Genomic DNA, 11,413 nt, shown 5'->3' on the forward strand with positions numbered 1-11,413 from the left:
CGTTTACATTCAAAATTCAAATATTTTATCGCAGCCCAAAAGCACTTGTCGACGAGAACAAGACACTCGTCGACGAGACAAAGAAGACCACTCGTCAACCAGTCTATCCACTCGTCGGCGAGTCTTTAAACTCTGAGATTTTATCTCCTTGTCGACGAGTACAGAATACTTGTCGACGAGTCTTTGCTGCTGCCCTGCACCAAGAACACATCCATATATTTTTCTCCCTTTGTTTATAAACCCCCGAAGTATAAGAATCACACTATAAATAACACAGTCAGTTAAAATGCCAAAGAAATTGGAGTAAAACCTGATAAGGACAACAAGAACAACCACAACAAAACAAACAAAAGCCATAATCACAAAAAACTAACTAGAGCAGTCAGTTAAAATGCCAGAGATATGGAAGAGTGGACACTGATAAGAAAAGAAGCACAACCACAACAAAACAAACGAAGGCCATAATCACAAAAGATCCATTTAGAAGAGCCTCAGGAATCACATGACAAATTCTTTACTCTATTGAGTTACAACTGAAACCATTTTCATTCGGGTCTCATTAACATGGTTTTTTTCTCTTCTTTTTTTGGTACATGGTTAACTAGAAAAGGGGCAGTGAAGTTTGAACCCTACTCAAATGAAGGGTGGAATGAACTCTTATCATTGAGCCAACCCTTATCTCATGATTGTCAGAGCAATGGTTAAAGCAACCCTAATATCAAAATGTTGGAATCCCTGAATAGCCATGTAATACAAATGGAACTACTCAAATATCCCGAAGCAGGGAATGCAGACACCACATATGTGGAGCTTTGTTTGCATCCTGAGAAAATGAAGGACGTTAATGTTTCCTTCAGTTCCTATGTATCTTAGAATGCTTTCCATTTGGATTTCTGGGTAAACAAGGAAAACAAGTGGAAATTCACTTGCAAAACCTTAATGCGCCTCATTGACATGGTTGACTTGAATTGCAGTTATTCTGCAGACCGAATCACCAGAAAACATATGCTTCAACATTTTCTTTTCTTTTCTACTTTCGTCCGTTTTCAGAGCAGCCAAACGCGGCGAAAAGCGAACATACATCTAACTCAAATCCCATGTCAAATACAAAGATCAGACTTGAAAATTTGGACACGGACCGTAGAATCTGCAGACGGAAATGCCTCTTCCCTCATTCGCGTGATGCCATCGAATATCGAGTATAAAGTTGAGAGTTTTTTCCGTTTTAACTTTTTTTTTTTTTAAATATATATTAAATAATACCTCATTTCGGAAAATATTTTACAAAAATACTTTCCAGAATGACTCTGATATAATCTTACTACTTCAAGTAACGAGATTTGTTATGTGTCACTTCAAAAATTTTCTTCCTAAAAAATTATTATTTAATATATTTTAAAAAAAAATGATAAACGTGAAAACACTCTAGGCTTCAATAGGAAACAAAAAATTATTTCGTCTCTAAAATCCTAAAAAAACTCAAAATAAAAAAGCTATAGCCTATAGGCCTAGACCTGCAAAACCTCCCCTCTAAGCCCCCATCTTTTCCTGCCACTCTTATCTCTTATTTTTCTTGTAAATTGCAGTGCATGTCTAATCACCCTCTCGTCGTTTCAGCAGAAGGTGATGGCGGGCCTATGGAAGGATTTGCCTAACAAGATCACTCACAAGGTCACTGACAACTGAATCAATGCTACCCTTCTCCTTGGCCCTTTGGTCGGCACCTATGCGTATGTCCAACACTACCTAGAGAAGGAGAAGTTTGCCCACAGATACTGAATTATTTAAATACCATTATACTTATGTTTCCGATTTCTCCTCCTTCTATTTTCGATTTCCATTTCCCTTTCTTTTATTATTTAAATATCATTATACTTTGGGTCATTATAGTAAATGTTTAAGTGCTTTGTTTCTCCATGTTTAGTTTCCCATGCTTTGTCCTCCTATGTCTGTGTGAAAGTCAATGTGTTGTCCCCTTTCCCATGCCAAAATATACTCCTCTCTCATTGTAAGAATTCTGTAGAGAAATAATATATGTTTTGAATATTGGAAACATTTCCATTGTTAAAGCTCAAAAGTTTTGTCTAATCATTTTGATTGTGTAGTGTGAGACTACAAGCGTTCTCTTTAGAGATCACGTGGTAAGAGACCACCCTATCCAACACTATCATCATCCCCACCTATCCCTTATACACCCACACGACCATTTTTTTTATACACACAACAGTTCCACTTCTATCGTCGTGTTCAAAGCTTGTTCCAAGGATTTTCTAACGTGATCTAAGCTCGCGGTGCATAATATAGAGTCATCCAATGATCTCCTTGGTAAGATTGCTATTTTTCATAAGCCCTTACTGATTGTAAACCCTTGCTTGAAGCCTAGCAATCCTTATTAAAACCGCTCTTGAATTCCTACATTTTATTAAAGACTCGTAGGTGTTCAAGCAACTAAAGACATAGGTTCAGTTGGTTGAACCGCTACTACCAGTTAGAAATTCTACTTCTAAATTCTTCAAGCGACTGAACCCTGAAGTTCAAGCGACTGAAGTCACCCTAGACCTTTAGTTCTCAATATTATTATCACTTGCTTCTATCAATTGTGGGAATATTGTTATGCTAACATAGAACTTACATTCTTAAATTTTTGAAATAGCATTTTTCAGCATATAACTTGATTCCTTTGTGAAGGAACAATTGAGATTTAATTTCTGGACAATTCATACACCTTTTCAAAATCCTTGAACATGTGATTCATAGCATATTTTATGATATTTGTGTTTGGTAGATTTAATTCTTAAGTTAAAGTGTTTAAAGTATATGTGCTTGCTTGAGGGTTATCTGTAGGATTAGACCATCCACCCATCCTACATCATCCATGTAACGCCCAAAAACAAACACATAAATTAAATAAAATTTCCATATTATATCCACATCTTTTAACACCACATGCCCTAATACCACATTTGTAAATTTTCAAGGACTTAGTGGGGTCCAAAATATCACTATCCATTATTTAATTAATAAACAACAGAAGCAAATTATTTTTCTACAACCATAACTACCAGAGTACTAACCCATCCTAAAAAAAATACAATTCCCAAAATAAACATATGTCCACTAGGGGTGAGCAAATGATCGGTTCGGCCAAATTCGGTTAATTAATCGAATTAACCGAAATTTTTGGTTAATGATTTCTGATAACCGAACCGACCGAACAAAGGAAGCTCACCGAACCGAACCCGACCGAATTACCTTTTCGGGTAATTCGGTTAACTGAATTTAACCGAAATAATTTAAAATTAATTATTAAAAACAGAATATAATTATAACTTTTTTACTAATTCGAGCTTAATTAAGCATCTCATCTATTAATTTTATTAATAAAAAAGATATTTTGGTATTAAACTATAAGAATAGAATCACTAGAATCATTAATTATCAATTCGGTTAATTCGGTTAACCGAATTGATAATTCGTATTAACCAAACCGATAACTGATTAACCGAAAATTGGTAAAATTGTAACCGAACCGAACCGACCCTATTTCTTGACCGAACCGAACCGACCGAAATTGGTCGGTTAATTTAGTTAATTCGGGTTTCCTCGAATTATGCTCACCCCTATTGTCCACCCCAAAATATAAACATCTAACATAAACAAAATAGTATCCTACCCACACTCGTCCTCAGCGAGATTGTCTAAATCCCACCCTGGAACTCCTAGGCTTGACTCCCTGAAGGCCTTGAAAGGTTGATATTTTGATGGAGTGAGACACTTCTTAATAAGACAGAATACATTATTATCAGTGTGTGGCATATGAGTTTTATTGTACGATCATTTATATATGCATTTCTTATATTGAACCTAAATAAATATGTTATAGGTATAAATAATATGATGTAGTTTAGATAAATCTACTAACGTAGGTTTTACAACATATCACAAATAATTTAATACAGTTCATAATAAGTCTACTAACATAGGTTTTACAACATATCACAGATAATTTAATTCACACTTCTATAACACTTCTTTATGTCACACATGTCTTCTACTTCGTTTTGTATGCCACACAAGCCATCTGCTTCTATTCATATGCCACTCAGGCTAGTTATATGCCACACATGCTAGTTATATGCCATTTAGGCTATTTATATGCCACACGGGCTAGTTATATGCCATACAAGCTATTTATATGCCACACATGCTATTTATATGCCACACGGACTAGTTATATGCCACAGGGACTATTTATAATTAGTCACTTCATATTTCCTCATTCGATGCAAAGTCTAACTTACCATAAAACGGAATTAAACTGTCATATTCACATACCCATATCGAACCTGTCATTTCATAATTTCAGAGTAATCCCTATATATATATATATATCCATAAATCAGCATAACAACACATACTCGTAGTATAATACTGTAACAGTTCAATAGATCCATTTAAAAATCTATTATCAATTTATCTCATGCCACACAATTTGAGTGATATTTCATACTTTCATAAAGTACCCGAGAAAGTTTCACAAACACATATTCAGTAAATTTAAATAAAAACGTGGGTGAGATCAATTTCACATATTAACTTTAATTCTAAATTATTCCAAAAAATCCGATATAATCAAATCCCTATAGTTTAATTTAATCCCAAAAAAATATTCCTAAACTTAATCTGATCAAATCCCTGTAGTTTAATTTAATCTGAGACATATTTATAAAATAAAATTTGAACATAGATATAATTAATTGCACATACCCAATTTAAATTGGGCATATTTTACTTAACATAAATGTAATTAAATTCACGTACTCAAAATTTAATCAAAAATATTTTTAAAATAAAAACCTGACATAATCTATTCCCCTTACCTTAACCCTAGAATGGTGCCTATGATGTCCAAACAACAAAATCTCTCCGGTTAAAACGTTCAAGATCGAAGTTAGGACCCGGAAATGGTGTTCGTTTTTCAATTCGGCGGAGAGATGGAAAAGAAAGCTAGAGAGAGAAAGAGAGCGTAAGGAGAAAGAGAGAGCTTCACGGCTTGTGGGGGGACTTTGAACAAGACTTCCTAAGGAAGTTTCCCACTTCCTTTGCATATATAAATATAATAAATGATTATAAAGAATATTATATTAGTATATATATGTCGTTATCTTACTTTAAGTAGGAAATCTTCCTAAGGAAGATTCCTTCATATACATATATATATATATATATATATATATATATATATATACATATATAAATTATATTATCTTATTTACTTAACAGTTATTATTATTCTATTTAATTTATTATCTTATTTAATTAATCACCTAGTTAACCAATTAATTAATTCATAATATTTATTAATTAATTGATTAATTAATTAATTAATTAATTTATTATTATTATTCTTATTATTATTATTATTATTATTATTATTATTATTATTATTTCCGGGTTACTACATTCTCCCCTCCTTATAAAAATTTCGTCCTTAAAATTTTTCAACTCATACTTATCATCATTCCTGAAATTACCGAGTCGATCATCCAATCCTAGGAAGAGCTGGTAGCCACCCACATAGCGGCCCGTCCCAAATTTATTAATAACCCTCACTTCTAGCAGAGGAATACCGTGGTTACAATATCGATCTTTGGGAGATTACAAATAGCCAAACAAACTTTCCCCCAAAAACCGTGCATAGCATAATACCACAACACACAGACTTACACACAATCAAACATAACTGCATAACCTGCACAAAACACATTTACATTCAAAATTAACGATTTACCTGCCCTGTTGCTTTTACCTGTCTAATGCTGGATCCCATTGAATAGTTATGGATACTTCCGCCATATTTCCTCTTCCAATTCTTTTGAAATTTCCTTAACTACATGATTTCGCCACAGCACTTTTACCAACGATATCTTCTTAGTACGCAGTTCCTGCTCCTTCTAATCTAGGATCTAAACTGGCACTTTGTCATATGATAAGGTGTTACTCACCTCCAATGACTCGTAACTGATCACATGCGAAGGATCTAGGACATATTTTTTCAATATAGATATGTGAAATATATCATGGATCCTAGATAATGCTGGGGGTAAAGCTACCCTGTAGGCAACTGGACCAATCCTCTCCAGAATCTCAAATAACCAAATATACCTAGACGCATTTTACCTTTCTTCCCAAATCTCATAACTCCCTTCATCGGAGCAATCCTCAAGAAAATCATAGCCCCCACATCAAACTCTAGCTCCTATTGGCGAGTGTCAGTATAACTCTTCTACTGACTCTGAGCTACCTTGATTCTGTCTTGAATCAGCTTGATCTTTTCATATAACGTTGAATCAATTCTGGCCCCAAAAACTGTCATTTGCCAACCTCGTCCCAATACAATGGAGATCAGCATCTTCGCCCATACAACTCTTGATATGGTGTCATCCCAATGTTGGTCTGGTAGCTATTGTTATAAGCGAACTCGACTAATGGCAAATACTGAATCCAACTACCGCCAAGATCTAGCACACACACTCGTAACATGTCCTCCAATATCTAGATTGTTCTTTCTGACTATCCATCAGTCTGGGGGTAAAATTTCCTACTAAATGTTAGCTGAGATCCTAAGGCTCTCTGTAAGCTTTTCCAAAATTGAAAGGTGAACAGTAGGTCTTGATCTGATACGATGGACACTGGTACACCATGGAGTCTAACTATCTCCTACACATACAACTCTGCCAACCTATTCATAGAATAACTGACTCTAATCGGAATGAAATGTGCAGTCTTCAACAGATGATCGACAATTACCCAAATGACGTTTTTACCGTGCAGTACTGAGGGTAACCCTGTAACAAAAACCATGGAGATAAGCTCCTACTTCCACTCAGCAATGTGGAGTGGCTACAATGGACCTGCTGGTCTCTATTATTTAACTTTCACCTGTTGACACGTAAGGCACTACTCCACAAACTAAGAAATTTTTCTCTTCATATTGTTCCACTAGAAGGATTCTCACAAATCCCAATACATTTTAATGCTTCTAGATGCACCGTGTAGAGAGAGCGATGAGCCTCCTCCAGAATTGCCCTTTTAATTCCCACATCATTGGGTATACAAAGCTTGGCGTGAAATCGTAGAACTCCATCATCTGCAATATTAAAATTTGTTTTTAGTCCCCTGTGTACCTTGTCCTTAATTTTCACCAATTCTACATCTGTCATCTAGGCTACCTTAATTTATTCCAGTAGGGTTGGTTGGATTACTAGACAAGCAATGATCACCTCGTGATTTCCTTCCACTATTTCCACACCAAATCTTTTCAGATCCATTATGATTTGATGTTGAGCTACTATCGCCAAGACTGACGCTTTTCTTGTCTTTCAACTCAAAGCATCAGTTACCACATTAGCTTTCCCTAGGTGGTAATTGATGGTGTAGTCATAGTCATTAATTAATTCAAGTCATCTCCTTTGTCTCATATTCAATTCCTTTTGGGTGAAGAAGTATTTCATGCTTTTGTGGTCTGTGAATATTTCACATCTTTCTCCATATAAATAGTGCCTCCAAATTTTTGATGCAAAAACCACCGTTGCTAACTGTAGATCGTGCGTCGGGTAGTTCTACTTGTACTCCTTGAGTTGCCGAGAAGCATACGCAATCAATTTCCCTCGTTGCATTAACACGCACCCAAGCCCTTTCCTAGACGCATCACTGTAAATAACAAAACCCACTTCTCTTGAAAGAATGGTCAATACTGACACAGTGATGAGTTGTTGTTTTAATTCCTGAAAAGTTTGCTCGCATTCATCTGTTCATTCATTTCCTATATTCTTCCTAGTCAACTTTGTTGGAGGGCCTGACAACTTGGAAAAACCCTTTACAATTCAGTGATAATATCTTGCCAATCCCAAGAAACTCCTGACCTCGTGGACATTCTTTGATCTTGCCCAGTCCACTACTACCCCAATCTTGCTCAGGTACACAAAAATATCACCTCTAGATATCACGTGCCCGAGGAACGCAACTTGCTCTATCCAGAACTCACACTTCTTGAATTTAGCATTCAACCCCCTTTCCCTTAACACTTGGAGTACCATCCTCAAATGATCCTCATGCTCTTCGGTACTCTTTGAATAAACTAATATGTCATCAATAAACACCACTATGAACTGATCCAAGTATTCATGAAATACTCTTTTCATGAGGTCCATAAAAGTAGTAGGGTCATTAGTCAATCCAAAGGGCATAACCAAAAATTCATACTGACCATATCGAGTTTGGAATGCAGTCTTTGGTACATCCTCTACCTTAACTCTCACTTGATGGTACCCAGATTAAAGATCAATCTTAGAGAACACCCCTGTTCCTTGAAGTTGGTCAAATAGATCATCGATGCGGGGAAGTGGATACTTGTTTTTTATTGTCACTTTGTTTAATTCCTGGTAGTCGCTACATATCCTCATCGACCCATCCTCCTTTTTAACGAACAACACCGATGCACCCCATGGTGATACACTTGGCCTGATAAACCCCTTGTCCAATAGCTCATGTGACTATTCTTTTAATTCTTTCAACTCTACTGGAGCCATTTTGTACGGAGCCTTAGAGATCGACGCTATCCTCGGAGATAGGTCGATAGCAAACTCCACCTTACACTTGGGAGGTAACCCTAGCAAATCCTCTAGAAACATATCAGGAAATTCCTTTACTATCGGGATATCCTCAACTCTTAATTCTCTTTGGTGCTTCCTTTACACACGCTAGGTACCCTTGACATCCATTCAAGAGTAGCCTTTTAGCCTGTATGGCTGATAGAGTTGGTGGTGAAGCACGTACGTGCATCCTCACAAATTTGTACCCCAGCTCCCCGGGAGGTCTGAACACTACTTCTTTCTTATAACAATCAATACTGGCATAGCTGGATGCTAGCTAGTCCATCCCCAGAATTATGTCAAAATTGTGCATATCAAAAACCACTAGATCTGCCGGCAGTGTTCTCCTCTGTATACTGATTGGGTAACCTTTAAGAATCCTTCTACACACTACCATGGTCCCTGTTGGTGTGGCCACTGATAAATCAATATCCAGAAGCTGAGTTTCCATCCACATACTCTAATAAACTCTCGTTCTATGAAGGAATGTGTCACCTTTGAATCAAACAAAACAACAGCTTTATTTGGCAGAAATGAAATATTACCTGTCACAACGACATTTGCCTTTTTATGCCTCTCCCAGTATCAGAGAATAAACCTGTTTTGGGGAGGTGTTCCTTAGCTATCGGCCTCAGGATGTCTGGCCATCTCCCTGCTACTAGCTAATGGGGGTAGCATTGATCGGCGGTGCCTACATTCCCGTGCGAGGTGGCAGGGTATGCCACACTGAAAGCAAGTCCTCATTTCCCCTTGGCATATCCCCTCATGCCTCCTGTTACACCTGAGGCATAGAGGATGTGACCGATCACCTGGTCCCACTCGATTCCCCATTACTGATCTCTGGCTTCCACTGTTGTGGTTCTTCCTTAACTGACCCAGACTCGGATCGTCTTGAAAACCTGGAGGCATGGGCCTCTTCCTCTGATTTGCTATCCCTGCACTCCTCAGCATACTAGTCTCCACAACCGTGGCTTTATCCACAAGCTCAGAGAAAATCTAGACCTGGAATGCTACAACTTGCTCGTAAATTCCCAACCTCGGACCTTTCTCAAACCTCTTAGCCTTTTTGGGCTTATCCAGGACCATGTAGGAAGCAAAGTGAGACAAATCTACGAACTTGACTGCGTACTACTGTAAGATTAAGTGTCCCTGGGTCAGATTCATGAACTCCTTCACCTTTTCTTCCCTGGTGGAAGCAGGGAAGTATCTATCAAAGAATATCTCCCTAAAATGGCTCCAGGTCATCGCTGCAAGCCCTGGCCTCTTCTCCTCAATCAGTTTTACGACTCACCACCATTGCTTAGCCTCTTCGAAAAACTTAAAAGTGGTGTACTGTACCTTCTGTTCCTCTATGCAGCATAGGACACTCAATGTCTCCTCCATCTTCTACACCCAGTCCTCTGCAATGATCGGCTCAGCTCCTCCCGCAAACGTCGGAGGATTCATTCAAATAAAGTGCTTGATAAAGCAACCTTAGTTTGTGGGTGGCCCATCCTAACCTCTGAAGTACTGTATCATCTTTGCCCTAACCTGACAGACTATACCTTGTAGCAACGTGGAGGCATCAATGTCATCATCCCTGGAAGCCCCGAAGTCATTATCCCTTCCAGCATCCACGTTTTTATCTCGGCGATCCATCTTGACAAAAATAGGACAATAAATACTTTTCTCAAAACCCTACTGCTGAAACACGACCTGTACCATCAATTCACTAAATTCATAAAATTCACTACATTTCCATACTAAAATACTTAGACCCCCTTCTCTCCACAAACTAGTCTGTTGAAGGTATGTGTTGGCCTAGCTAGGCTTACGACTCTTGATTTTGATGATGACAAAGTAAGGCTACCTAATTTGCTTCAAAGTAGTGATATTTCAATTAATGAAGGCAAAGTGGATTTTAGATGATAAAATGACAATTTTGAAAGCTCAAGTCAAAGATCAAGGATCAAATGAAGCTTATATCTTAAAATAACTTATCCTGAAAGCTCACAAGGATCAAGGAACATGGAAGGCTCATATCAAATTAATGATCCATAATGAAAGCTTAAAGAAGATTGAAAGATCAAGGATCATCGACAAAGAGATAAAAAGTCAAGAGAGTCAATAGGAGATACATTGTAAGTACTTCAAATATAACAAGTATGGATTTTCATTTTGAAGCTCATTAGGCAAAGAGACCTAGAAACCTTGTTTTTAAGTCTTGGAACATATTTTTCAAAGAAAAACAAATTGATATCCCAAGATTGAATAAGTAAAGAAAAGAGAGAACAAAAATATTTTAAAACAAGAAAAAATTGCTGGATAGGCAACTGACTGCACGTGGTCAGTCTACTGCCACTTTAAAGAGTTTTAAATGTACAGATAGAAACATGGCAGTCAACTGCCTAGGACTTGACAAACGACTTCTAGTGAAATTTGAGATGACTGACTGAGTTTTAACAGTCAACTGTCACCCTTCTGCTCATCTTTAAAAGCTTAGTTATTCAATGACAGGTGCTTGACCCTATGTTGACAGGCGACTGACAAAGACCTCACAGTCAACTGTCACACGACAAAATTTAAAATGCATAATGGACATATTTTGAAATATTCAATTACTTGAGGCTTAAACTTATTTAAATCTTAGACCCTACTCCAAGTAAACTTAGGGAATAAGCTAGATACTTTTCTACATCTATAAATACACCCAAGTTAAATTGATTTAATGACCAAGAATTAAATTTAGCCTTCAATTCTCTCTTAATTGCTCTCAAATT

The sequence above is a fragment of the Malania oleifera genome, chromosome 2, assembly GCF_029873635.1.
Source record: "Malania oleifera isolate guangnan ecotype guangnan chromosome 2, ASM2987363v1, whole genome shotgun sequence".
Lineage (NCBI taxonomy): Eukaryota > Viridiplantae > Streptophyta > Magnoliopsida > Santalales > Ximeniaceae > Malania > Malania oleifera.